The sequence below is a fragment of the Hemitrygon akajei genome, chromosome 5 (assembly GCF_048418815.1).
Source record: "Hemitrygon akajei chromosome 5, sHemAka1.3, whole genome shotgun sequence".
NCBI lineage: Eukaryota > Metazoa > Chordata > Chondrichthyes > Myliobatiformes > Dasyatidae > Hemitrygon > Hemitrygon akajei.
The window spans coordinates 187,328,340-187,342,301 of NC_133128.1; the positions used below are offsets into that span (position 1 = coordinate 187,328,340).

Sequence of the window (13,962 nt, forward strand, 5' to 3'; positions counted from 1 at the left end):
GCATGAGCCGGAAGGAGGGCGGAGGCATCGTGTACCCGGAGCGGCCGCGCAAAATAAATACACTTTATTACCAAAGTACCGTACTTAAACGTCGGCATATACAGCGCTGAGGTTCACTTTCCTGTGGGCATACTTAACAAGTCTATATAATAGTATCATATAACAGGATCCTGAGGCACTTGAACCTTCTACCTGACGGCAGCAGCGAGAAGAGCATGGACTGGGTGGCTATGTTCATTTAAGGACTCTGTTATATTGGTATTTCATGCTCATTATTTATTGCTATTTATTTATATCTGAATTTGCACGGTTTGTTTACAGTTTACAACTCCTGATGTTTACAGTTATTCTATAGTTTTGCTAAGTATGCCCTCAGAAAAAGAAACTCAGGGTTGTATGTGGTGACATTTAGTACTCTGATAATAAATTTTACTTTGAAGTTTGCTGCTTTCATACGACAACGTGAGACTGTACTATGTAGGTGGGAGAAGGTTGTGGGACTTGGGGCTACAGCTGGCCACACTGGATAAAACGGTGGGAGCGGCGTGAGAAGTTCCGTTGAATTGTCATTCAACCATACATAAATACAACGTTACTCTGGGGCCAAGGTGCAAAACACAGCACATATAAGATAGCAGTAAAATACAGTCACACAGAAAATATACGTTAAATTATGGAGTGCTGCGAGTGCGTACAGAACATCCAGAGAATGGAACAATCAATCTGTAGGTCTAGCTAAGCGGGAGGGAAGGAACTATCGATGTTGGGTTGCCTAACGTTTGTGAGGGGGATGGAATTGTCGATGTTTCGGATCGAAATCCTGCACGTATCAGAAACATCGGCAATTCGTTCCACTAATACTGGTCGAATACCCGCTGAACTTCTCCAGCAAATTGGACATACAAGAAACTCAGACGCTGTAAATCTTGAGAAATCTTCGGAGGCTTTCGAGACATTCTCGTAAAAATGTTCCACACTCCTTGATAAGTGGATAGTGAGTAATTGCTACTCACAGAAAATAAGTTGACTACTCACCCTCTGCATGCCACCTTGGCTGAACAGAGCGGAGCACTTTTAGTAAATAGACTAAGACAACTGTACTGCTTCAAAGAGCGTTATATGAGGTCAATCTTACTCTTGGCCGTTAGGGTCCATAATGAGTCAACCGGTAGCCGGGAAAGTGATGACCTCCTCCTGTGAGGCTGTTTGTGGTAACTTAATTTTTATTCTACTTCCTTTCTAATATTTATATCTGGTCACTTGTAATGCTACCGTGACGCTGTAATTTCCTTTGGAATCAATAAAGTATCTGTCTATCTACTACTACTTTAATAGTATAACAACACACACAAAGTGCTGGTGGAACACAGCAGGCCAGGCAGCATCTATAGGGAGAAGCGCTGACGACGTTTCGGGCCGAGACCCTTCATCAGGACTAACTGAAAGGTGATATAGTAAGAGATTTGAAAGTAGTGGGGGGAGGAGGAAATGTGAAATGATAGGAGAAGACGGGAGGGGGTGGGATGAAGCTAAGAGCTTGAAAGGTGATTGGCGAAAGTGATACAGAGCTGGAGAAGGGAAAGGATCATGGGGACGGGAGGCCTCGGGAGAAAGAAAGGAGGGGGCGGGGGAGCACCAGAGGGAGATGGAGAACAGGCAAACAACTAAATATGTCAGGGATGGGGTAAGAAGGGGAGGAGGGGCATTAACGGAAGTTAGAGAAGTCAATGTTCATGCCATCAGGTTGCGGGCTATCCAGCCTGTCTATAAGGTGTTCCTCCAACCTGAGTTTAGATTCATTTTGACAATAGAGGAGGCCATGGTTAGAGAGACTGGGCTTGTACACGCTGGAATTAAGGAGATTGAGAGGGGATCTGATTGAAACATATAAGATTATTAAGGGATTGGACAAGATAGAGGCAGGAAATATGTTCCAGATGCTGGGAGAGTCCAGTACCAGAGGGCATGGTTTGAGAATAAGGGGTAGGTCATTTAGGACGGAGTTAAGGAAAAACTTCTTCTCCCAGAGAGTTGGGGGGTCTGGAATGCACTGCCTCAGAAGGTAGTGGAGGCCAATTCTCTGGATGCTTTCAAGGAGCTAGATAGGTACCTTATGGATAGGGGAATCAAGGGATATGGGGACAAGGCAGGAACTGGGTATTGATAGGAATTGATCAGCCATAATCTCAAAATGGTGGTGCAGGCTCGAAGGGCCGAATGGTCTACTTCTGCACCTATTGTCTATTGGCATATCAGAATGGGAACGGGATGTGGAATTAAAATGTGTGGCCACTGGGAGAGCCTGCTTTTTCTGGCGGACCGAGCGTAGGTGTTCAGCGAAACGGTCTCCCAGTCTGCGTCGGGACTCACCAATATATAAAAGGTCACACCGGGAGCACCGGATGCAGTATACCACACCAGCCGACTCACAGGTGAAGTGTCGCCTCACCTGAAAGGACTGTCTGGGGCCCTGAATGGTGGTGAGGGAGGAAGTGTAAGGGCAGGTGTAGTCCACTTTGGTTCTCTGGTATACGTTAAGCCTGTCAGGACTGCAGATAATAGTAGCTTGCACATAAGTCTCTTCCACATAAGTTTACAGGCACATATCCTGGTCTCCTATGCTAACGTCCATTGGGTCTGATTTCGGGGCATTAATAGGCCTGGGAAGGACAGAAAGCAATTCATAACATAGACCGCTTCCAATACTAATTGTAGGTCCAATAAGACATAGGAGCAAAATTAAGCCATTCAGGCCATCGAGTCTGCTCCGCTATCCCATCATGGCTGATTCCGGATCCACTCAACCCCATATATCTGCCTTCCTGCCATATCCTTTGAAGCCCTGACAGATCAGGAAACAATCAACTTCTGCCTTAAATATATCCACGGACCTGGCCTCCACTGCAGTCTGTGGCAGAACATTCCACAGATTCACTACTCTGACTTTAAAAAAAATCCTCCTTACCTCTGTTCTAAAGGGTCGCCCCTCAACTTTGAGGCTGTGCCCTTTAGTTCTGGATACCCCCAACATTGGAAACATCGTCTCCACATCCACCCTATCTAGTTCTTTCAACATTCGGAAGGTTTCAATGAGATCCTCACTTATTCTTCTAAATTCCAGTGAGTACAGGCCCAAAATTGCCAAATGCTCCTCATAAGTTAACTCCTGCATTCCCAGCATCATCCTTGTGAACCTCTTCTCGGCTCTCTCCAACGACAACACATTCTGAGACCCAAAATTGTTGACAATACTCCCAAGTGCGGCCTGATTAGCATCTAATAAAGGCTCAGCATTATCACCCTGTTTTTATATTCTATTCCCCTTAAAATAAATGCCAACATTGCATTTGTCTTCTTTACCAAAGACTCAACCTGTAAATTAACATCCTGGGAGTCTTGCACAAGGAATAGAATTTAATTGAATTAAATTTACTTTATTATTTATATCCTTCATATATATGAGTAAAAATCTTTACGTTGCATCTCCATCTAAATGTGCAATTTATAGTAATTTATATTAAATATTATGTACAAGATAGTCAATATAACATTAAAAAACCAGTTGTGTCAACATGAATTAAGCAGTCTGATGGCCTGGTGGAAGGAGCTGTCCTGGAGCCTGTTGGTCCTTGCTTTTACGATGTGGTACCGTTTCCTGGATGTTTGTGGTTGGGGAGACTCGGGTCCCCAATCATCCTTCAGGCCCTTTTTACACACCTGTCTTTGTAAATGTCCTGAATTGTGTATAGTTCACATCTACAGATGCGTTGAGCTGTCTGCACCACTCTCTGCAGAGTCCTGCAATTGAGGGAGGTACAGTTCCCATACCACGCAGTGATGCAGCCAATCAGGATGCTCTCAATTGTGCCCCTATAGAAGGTTCTTGGGATTTGGGGGCCCATACCAAACTTCCTCAACCGTCTGAGGTGAAAGAGGTGCTGCCGTGTCTTTTTCACACACAGCTGGTGTGTACAGACCACGTACATACCAAGTTTATGCCAAGATACTTAAAGCTGTTCACCACTCAACCCCAGATCCACTGAGATCAGTAGGGGCTAGCCTGTCTCCATTCCTCCTGTAGTCCACAACCAGCTCCTTTATCTTTGCCACATTGTTTTCTTGACACTGCCTCTTCTCTGTAGGCTGCCCCATTATTATTTGAGATTACATAGGCCGATCAATGTAGTATTGTCAGCAAATTTAAATTAGCACATTGAAGCTGTGGGTGGTGACAGTCATGGGCATACAGCAAGTAAATGAGGGGGCTTAGGACACAGCCCTGAGGGGCACCTCCATTGAGGGTCAGAGGTGAGGGAGCCCCCTCTTACCACCAGCATCCAGCTACACCGTGGCAGGGTGATGGCCAAGGTCTTTGAGTTTCTTGTCAAGCAGAGGAAATTATGGTGTCCCAAGTCCCCCTGTACCTCTGACGTTTGAACCTTCTCCCCACTTAGATAATAGTCCACAATATTGTTCCTTTTACTGAAATGCATTATCATACATTTCCCCTCACTGTATTCCATCTGCCATTTTTTGTCCATTCTTCCCATTTCTCGAGTGCTATTGCAATCACAATGCTTCCTCAGCACTACCTACCTCTCCACCTATCTTTGTATCATCCACAAACTTTGCCACAAAGCCAACAATTCCATTATCCAAATCAATGACAATGTGAAAAGTAATGGTGGCAACGTTGACTCTGAGGTACACTAGCCACTGGCAGCCAACCAGAAAAGGCCCCTTTTATTCCCACTCACTGCCTCCTGCCTGTCAGCCATTCCTCCATCCATGCCAGTATCTTTCCTGTAACACCATAGGATTTTATCTTAAGCAGCCTCATGTATGGTATCTCATCAAATGTCTTCTGAAAATCCAAGTAAATGACATCCACTGCCTCTCCTTTGTCCACCCTGCTTACTACTTCCTTGAAGTACAGATCTGTCATGCAAGATTTCTTTACAGAAACCATACTGACTGACTTATTTTAACATTTGTCTCAAAGTACCTCCAAACCTCATCCTTAACGATAGACTCCAACACTTTTCCAACCACTGAGGTTAGGCTAACTGGCCTATAATTTCCTTTCTTTTCCCTTCCTCCTTTCTTAAAGAGTGGAGTGACATTATGCAATCTTCCAGGACCACAAAGAATCAAGTGTTTCTTTAAAGATCATGACCAGTGCATCATCTTTTCAACAACCTCCCTCAGGACTCTGGGATGTAGTCCACGTCATCTATCCACTTCAAGACCTTTCAGTTTGCCTCGCACATTTTCCTTTTTAATAGCAGCAGCACACAGTCCTGCTCCAAAACCCATGGACCTCTAGCCCACTACTAGTGTCTTCCACAGTAAAGACTGATGCAATGTACCCATTAAGTTCTTCTGCCATTTCTTTGCCCCCCATTACTACCTCACCAGTATCATTTTCCAGTGGTCCATTAACAACTCTCACCTCTTTTACTCTTTATGTAACTAAAAACTTTTGGTATCCCACTTTATATTATCAGCTAGTTTGCCCTCATATTTCATCTTTTCCCTTATAACTTTTTAGTTGACTTTTGCTGGATTATAAAAGCTTCCTATTCATTTTTGCTACTTTATATGCCCTTTCCTTGGATTTTATGATGTCCTTACATACTATTGTCAGCCACGGCTGCCTACTCCTGCCACTTGAGAACTACTACTTCTGTGGGACTTATCCTGTGACTTGTGAACTATTCCCAGAAACTTCAGCCATCTCTGCTCTGCCTTCATCCCCACCAGTACTGTCCTCCAATCCACCAGCGCAATATTTAGACTGCTCTTTTGGCAGTCCTGATTGATTTTCTGTACCATCTTCAATACATAATCTTCTACACTCACTTCAACCTCATTGTACACTATAATCTTAGACCAATTAGCCTTTTTTTTTTTAAAAGGGAAGGCAGCAAGTAATGCACCATAGTTTTATAAAAATCTTCATTTGGCATGGTGGCAGGTCTTCAAGTTCCTGAAAGCCCTGAAATTTATCCTAAAGAAAAATTTGGATTTGTTGGCTTAACCACACCCTCATTAAGGTTTCCAAATCCATAATACAAGGTTTATGACACAAAACAATAGCTTTAAGTTTCTGTAAGGTTTTACCCAAACCTGTCTCCAGGTTGGGCAGTTCTTTTACCATGGCCGTTAATTCTCCTGCTGTCCAAGGTTGATACGCTTGGCTCGATCTGTAATTCTTCCACCAATCCCTTCCCATAATTATTAAACATATACCATGTTGGCATCCCCTTATATTACCCATTTCTAGTCTCTCTTCATCACCCCACTATTATTTGCACTCCTGGCAGACTTAAATGCGTGTATAACCAGAGAGCCATTGTGAACACAATATTTCAGTAATAGTCAAACTATTTTCTATAACTGGCAACTACTCACTATCCATTCATCAAGGAGTTTGGAATACTTTTACAAGAGTGCCTTGAAAGCCTCTGAAAATTTCTCTAGATTCTGGTTAGACCTACAACTCCGTAAGTGGCAGTTATCTTCACTGTACAGCCGGGGCTGGAAATGACCATTTTGTACATCAGAAATTGGATTCCTATTTTAGAAAGGAATTTGTTCTATAAATTTCTGAATCATATCAAAGTTAAAAGTAGATTTATTATCAAAGTACATACTTGCACCATAAAACAATGCTAAGATTCATTTTCTTGTGGGTATACTCAATAAATGTATAGAATATTAACCATAACTGAAATCAATGAAAGGGCACACCAACTTGGGTGTTCAACCAGTGTGCAAAGGACAACAAACCCTGCAAATACTAAAATAAATAATAATAATAAATAAGCAATATATGTCGAGAACACGAGATGAAGAGTCTTTGAAAGTGAGTCCATTGGTTGTGGGAATATTTCAATGATGTCACCATGGACACTCACTGTTTGCACATGTTTAAGATGGACAAAATATAAAAGTTTGCAGGACAGGAAACAAATTCAATAGGGTGCATCTGTCAGCTAAAAATTAAAGCTTTGTTAATCCCTCTTCCTAGCTCAGTCCATTGCTCTTCATGTGTTCATCCGCATATATTAATTTTAGAACCCAGTCAGTCATCTTTCTGCTAAATCTGTTAAGGATGTCTTTTTTTTAAATACTACCACACATCTCAGGGCAGTTGAGGATATCAGCAAGTTAATGTGGTGAAGATGTCCAACATTTTCTTTAATTTCTCAAAAATATAAAACTGTAACAGGACCAAAGCCTAAAGAACACCACACTTTAACAGATTATTTCCCAAGTTTCTGGCACAAGAGCACAGCTCTAAAGCAATGAAAGAGACATACAAAATAAACAGTTTCATAGATTGTGTTTCAGCAAGGTATTCTTTATTTTGGAATAATGATCTATATACAGAATTGATTGTTTCACTTTACTACATTAATTAGCCATTAATATACAAGACATTAAAACGATTCATGCTGCACACATTAACATCAAATCAGACATTTTTGCACTAGTCTATTAGATTCACTGTAAGAACTAGAGGTCATGGGTTCAAAGTTAATTAAAGTATGTATATTTTATACAACCTAGAGATTTGTCCTCTTACAGCCAGCCACAAAACAGACACAATAGAACCTATTAAAAAAGCCAAACAACCAAGACCATCAAAGGGACTATGAAAGGGGAAATATTTAAGTGTAACCTATGGGGAAGCTTCATCATTCAGAGGGTGGAGCAAATGTGGAACAAGCTACCAGTGGAAGTGCAGAACTCCAACATTATAACATTTAAGAGAAGTATGGATAGGTACATGGATTTAAGGTTGGCAAAGACTAGACAGACTAAGAGGCCTTGTTTCTGTGATGTCGTGCTCTATGACTGTTTCCTCAGTTTCCAAAATGTGCATCTAACTTTTCAGATGTGATATTTTACTGATTATTCCAGATATGTTTCATTTTCTAACTTTTTTGCATGGTTATTTATGGTATCAGTAGAAACTAGTTAAAAGATTCCACCATTGTTCGTCTTCAACATGCATTGCAATGATCTAAAACTTTAAAATATTTAACTTTAAAAAATAAAAAGAATTTGGTATGTTGCAACATTCCCTCTATTTATTTATTTGCACAGCTGCACTAACATTGCTCTGAGCAAGTGTTTACACGGCCTGAAACTGGCAAGCACTAGCTTTTATTTTGTAGGTACCAATGGATTGATTAACAATGAGCAACTGACTGCCATTTTGTGTTTATTGTTACAATCTGTAACAGCATTATAACTTGAAACACAATGTAAATACATTGTAACTCTAAAAAGTTTCAAATAAACGTTGTGGTACATTTATTATTTAGAAAATGTATGGATTAAACACAATTACAGTGTATTTCAGTTATATTAGTACACTTTCAAAATATATTAACACTATACAAAAGAAAAAAAGTGAAAGGGTTAAGCTTATAGACTTTAACAATAAATTCCCCAACTTGATTTAGCAGAGTGTCAATGTTTAAGAACTAAGTTACTGAGTCCATACAAAATTAATTCATCAATAGTTGCCACACGGCATATGGTGTTTTGGATTTTATTAGTCAGGATGTTGTGTTCAAGAGCCATGAGGTAATGCTGCAGCTCTATGACCCTAGTTGGGGCACATTTGGAGCATCATGTTCAGTTCTGGTCAGCTCATTATAGAAAGGATGTCAAAAACTTTTGAAAGGTGCAAAAATTTACTCAGGTGCTTCCTGGATTAGAGAGCATATCTTATGAGGATATGTTGAGCCAGCTACAGTTACTCACTTTGGAATGAAGGAGGAAGGGAGGTGACTTGATAAAGGTATACAATATGAAGAAATATAGATAAAGTGTACTGCCAGAGACTTTTTTCAGGGCAGAAATTACTAATACGAGAGGGCAAAATTTTAAGTATGGTTGGCAGAGATAGACATTTTTTTTTTACATACAGGATGTGGTAGGTGCATGGAATGCACTGCCTAGGGTGGTGATAGAGGCAGACATTAGGGACATTTAAGTAACTCTTAGATAAGCACATGGTTGATAGAAAAATGGGCAGCTATGAGGGAGGGAAGGTTTAGATTGATTTTGAAGTAGGTTAAAAGTGCAGGACAATATCATGGACAGAAGAGCCTGGACTGTGCTGTAATGTTCTATGTTCTAATTCATACAATATCAAGTAAATTATTTTAAATTCATATAATGTCTAACTCAGAACAAAATGCTGTCATTACTGAACATTGAAAATAGAACATATCATGCTGGATCAAAGTCAACAGCAGACTATTTTATATTAATCATTTTCTTGTAAAATAGCTTTAAAATACAAGAAAGCAGTTTTAAACTAATTCATTATCAAAATATGAAAAATACTGCATACCTTCAAGGTAACAAACTCATAGGCTTGTAGTCTGAAAAATAATGTGAAAATATACCTACACAAAAGGACTTCCACAGGGCAGATATCACCGAAGAATACTGACTGGCCAAACATCTGTAAGATTCAGAATATTCATGAAGTTCATTCTTCAGCATATACAAAGATGTGTGAATATACACTAGAATGAACTATTTACAAAAATATAGTCCATTGAAAAAGTATTTATTCACTTAATATACCTCCATTTCTTACAAGCTTGCAAGCAGAACAATACAAGCTTGCCTTTGTGGGAGGGTCACAGTAAAGCCCAGTCTTAAAAGTCCCCAAAATTTCTTTACATTTAGATAATCCACAGCAACTTCAGAACAATAATTAATATCTACTATTGTCTGATTTAATTTTCATGTGAGATCAGATATGCTATGGTAAAAAGAATACCTCATACCATGGACTAGTTGTAGTAAATGAAATCCCTTTCACAAAGCCGAGACACCAATTTTCAAGCATAACTTTCAAGAGCTGGAAAACAGATAAAAGTATGAACAGTTCCAGTCCTCAAGCATGGAAAAATGGCTGTAAAGTTAGAATCATGTCATTTCAAAACTGAATTTGTTGGAATTAATGTATACCGGTCAGTAAAGCGAGTTAAACATGACCAGTCGTAGGTATCTTCCATTTTTTTCTTCCCTCCATTGTTTGTAGGATGCAGTCTTGTGTAATATTTCACAAGTCCACCTTGTACTGGAGGGTTTCCCAATACAGTAACTGGAAAGATTCATGGTTACAAAATGATGTACTGTTATGAAAAACTAAATTCTTTTTTTCATGCACAAATAATTTTCTCCTACACAAATGGAAATAAACATTCTCTAAAATTCAGAAATTGCAGACCTTTATATTCAAGCAAACTACCTACCTATCCAATCTCATAGAATGAGATCTGCAGAAAGATAAAGTTGTCTCTAGGGAACATCAACAGAAAAAATGCTTGCATTTCAGATGCTACATCCATCAGAAGTAGAACAATTCTCAAACCTCAGTACTGATCAAGGATCTTTGACTTGAAATGTTAACTCATTCTCTTCCATAGATGCTGCCCAACCCAAGTTTCTTTCTCCCCAGCATTTCCTTTATATATCCATTTTAGTGCCTAAAGACACTTTACCCTTTTCCATGTAAATTTTGTATCTGGCAGTTTTTAGATATTAAAAACATCTAGGAACGTAAAGGTAGCGATGATTTTAAGTGAGCAATGATCAACTTGAATAGCTTATACACAACAGACCACAGATACTGGAATCTGGAACAACACCATCTGCTGGAGCAAACACCAGGAAATCTGCAGATGCTAGAAATTCAAACACACACAAAATGCTGGTGGAACACAGCAGGCCAGGCAGCATCTATAAGGAGAAGCACTGTTGACGTTTTGGGCCGAGACCCTTCGTCAGTTTATCTGCTGGATAAACTCACTGAATTCTTCCAGCAGATTGTGTTGAACAGCAAGGCGGGCTTTAGGAGCCCCAATGCCTATTTCTACTTCTGTTTTTAATATCCTCTTTCCCTTCCATACATTGGAATTTAATCCAAATATACCACCAAAAAGTAGCAAAAATAAAAACTGCTTAACAATGTCATGCACAACATAAAAATTAACTTTCTTTTCTGTTGGTTAATTTTGACTCCCACTTACCCAGATGTGAGAATGTACTGCAATTCAAGAGACAGCAGCACTTCCCAAGCTGACAATGAGTCAGTTAGAGCACAAATCTACCTCCCCTGGTTGCCACACGATAAAGGCCAGTTCCAAAGCAGCCACTCATTTCCAGGATGGCCTAAGAATCAGGCACAGGGCTACTGCCACAGCAGTGGTCTCCCCAAACTCAAACTCTGTATGTAACCTACCCAAAGAAATGGCTTCACCCAGAGGCACCCCAACAACGAGCACACCACACAGGCAGCACAACCCCCACCCTCCTCCTCCACTGATGAGACCAGCTCCACCATTCTAACCATGAGGAGTCCTGTCACGCTGCTGAACGCAATGCAAACACCCATCTGACTACGCCACTGTCCCATACCTGCCAACCTCACTATCCTGCTTCTCCCCGCTACCCCCTCACCCCCTCGCCGTCTCCCCTCACTGTCTCCCCGCTACCCACTCGCCGTCTCCCCACTACCCCCTCACTCCCCTCGCCGTCTCCCCGCTACCCCCCTCGCCGTCTCCCCGCTACCCACTCGCCGTCTCCCCTCACTGTCTCCCCGCTACCCCCTCACCCCCCTCGCCGTCTCCCCGCTACCCCCTCACCCCCTCGCCGTCTCCCCTCACTGTCTCCCCGCTACCCCCCTCACCCCCTCGCCGTCTCCCCGCTACCCCCCTCACCCCCTCGCCGTCTCCCCTCACTGTCTCCCCGCTACCCACTCGCCGTCTCCCCACTACCCCCTCACTCCCCTCGCCGTCTCCCCGCTACCCCCTCGCCGTCTCCCCGCTACCCCCTCACCGTCTCCCCTCACCCCCCTCGCCGTCTCCGCGCTACCCCCTCACTCCCCTCGCCGTCTCCCCTCACCCCTCTCCCCGCTACCCCCTCACTCCCCTCGCCGTCTCCGCGCTACCCCCTCGCCGTCTCCCCGCTATCCCCTCGCCGTCTCCGCGCTACCCCCTCACTCCCCTCGCCGTCTCCCCGCTACCCCCTCACTCCCCTCGCCGTCTCCCCTCACCGTCTCCCCGCTACCCCCTCACCCCCCTCGCCGTCTCCCCGCTACCCCCTCACCGTCTCCCCGCTAACCCCTCACCCCCCTCATTCCCCTCGCCGTCTCACACCGACATTTCGCGCCGCCTGACACGCGGAACCTCGGAACAAAATGGTCACCGGGCGCATCCATCTGAGCGAAGGGGGAATTCGGTTGGATTTGGTTTTGCCCCACTAAAGAACCCCCTCACAAATTACCTTTGCAGGTATAATGCAAATATTTGATTTTACATTATTTAAAATATTAATAATTACTATTTATGACAATTTGGAAGAAAAACGTTTCAAGGAACGAGTACCATAAATTATGCCGCCCTATGTCAATAGTGGTATGGCTCAGCAGCTCCGTGTCACTTTGACTTGAGATTAACATGGAGATAACTTTTAGTTGCTAAATGTAAAATTGTGATAAATGTCATGAGGTGTCTTGCTGGTTTGGAATGGGGTGCTGACCTTGCATCACCGAAATATATTTATGTATCATTAATAAGGTCAAGATTAGATTATGGAAGTATTGTATACGGGTCAGCAGCAAAATCTGTGTTAGCAGAACTGGATATCGTGCAAGCTCGGGCTCTAAGGGTGTGTTTGGCAGTGGTTAGAACTTCCCCAGTGTGTGCACTCCAAGTTGAAGCAAATGAAATGGGCTCTAAGGGTGTGTTTGGCAGTGGTTAGAACTTCCCCAGTGTGTGCACTCCAAGTTGAAGCAAATGAAATGGGCTCTAAGGGTGTGTTTGGCAGTGGTTAGAACTTCCCCAGTGTGTGCACTCCAAGTTGAAGCAAATGAAATGGGCTCTAAGGGTGTGTTTGGCAGTGGTTAGAACTTCCCCAGTGTGTGCACTCCAAGTTGAAGCAAATGAAATGGGCTCTAAGGGTGTGTTTGGCAGTGGTTAGAACTTCCCCAGTGTGTGCACTCCAAGTTGAAGCAAATGAAATGGGCTCTAAGGGTGTGTTTGGCAGTGGTTAGAACTTCCCCAGTGTGTGCACTCCAAGTTGAAGCAAATGAAATGGGCTCTAAGGGTGTGTTTGGCGGTGGTTAGAACTTCCCCAGTGTGTGCACTCCAAGTTGAAGCAAATGAAATGGTCTCTAAGGGTGTGTTTGGCGGTGGTTAGAACTTCCCCAGTGTGTGCACTCCAAGTTGAAGCAAATGAAATGGGCTCTAAGGGTGTGTTTGGCGGTGGTTAGAACTTCCCCAGTGTGTGCACTCCAAGTTGAAGCAAATGAAATGGGCTCTAAGGGTGTGTTTGGCGGTGGTTAGAACTTCCCCAGTGTGTGCACTCCAAGTTGAAGCAAATGAAATAGTCTCTAAGGGTGTGTTTGGCGGTGGTTAGAACTTCCCCAGTGTGTGCACTCCAAGTTGAAGCAAATTAAATGGTCTCTAAGGGTGTGTTTGGCAGTGGTTAGAACTTCCCCAGTGTGTGCACTCCAAGTTGAAGCAAATGAAATGGGCTCTAAGGGTGTGTTTGGCAGTGGTTAGAACTTCCCCAGTGTGTGCACTCCAAGTTGAAACAAATGAAATGCCATTGGGGCTGCGACGTTAACAGCTGGAGGCCAATTACTGGATTAATTTAAGGGGGCATGGTGATAGCCATCCTACAAAAAGGGTGTTGGAGACATGCTGGGAGAAGGAAAGGACACAAAAAGAAAATTTTGGCTGGACAGGAGAGCAAACAGCAAAAGATATGGGTGTATATGATAAAGAGTTTTGTCCAAGTGTGGTTTGGCCTGTCAGACCTTTCTGGGTATTAGAAAATCCCTCTGTAGATTTAGAATTGCTTAAGATCAAATGCGGTAATAAAACGGTTGATATACTCAGTGAATATCATAGGTATAGC

The 13,962-nt window shown here is 42.6% G+C and overlaps 1 protein-coding gene across 1 annotated transcript in view; it reads right to left on the bottom strand.

The window, feature by feature from the left end:
- spc25 (SPC25 component of NDC80 kinetochore complex) overlaps nucleotides 1–11,485 on the bottom strand; it is a 34,302-nt gene extending 22,817 nt beyond the window's left edge. The window contains exons 1-3 of the mRNA XM_073047480.1: nucleotides 11,070–11,485; nucleotides 9,822–9,895; nucleotides 9,436–9,490 (exon numbers count right to left, since the gene is read on the bottom strand). The gene's annotated coding sequence lies outside the window, so the exon portion shown is untranslated. The remainder of the gene's footprint in view (nucleotides 1–9,435; nucleotides 9,491–9,821; nucleotides 9,896–11,069) is intronic.
- Between the last annotated feature and the right edge of the window lie 2,477 nt (nucleotides 11,486–13,962).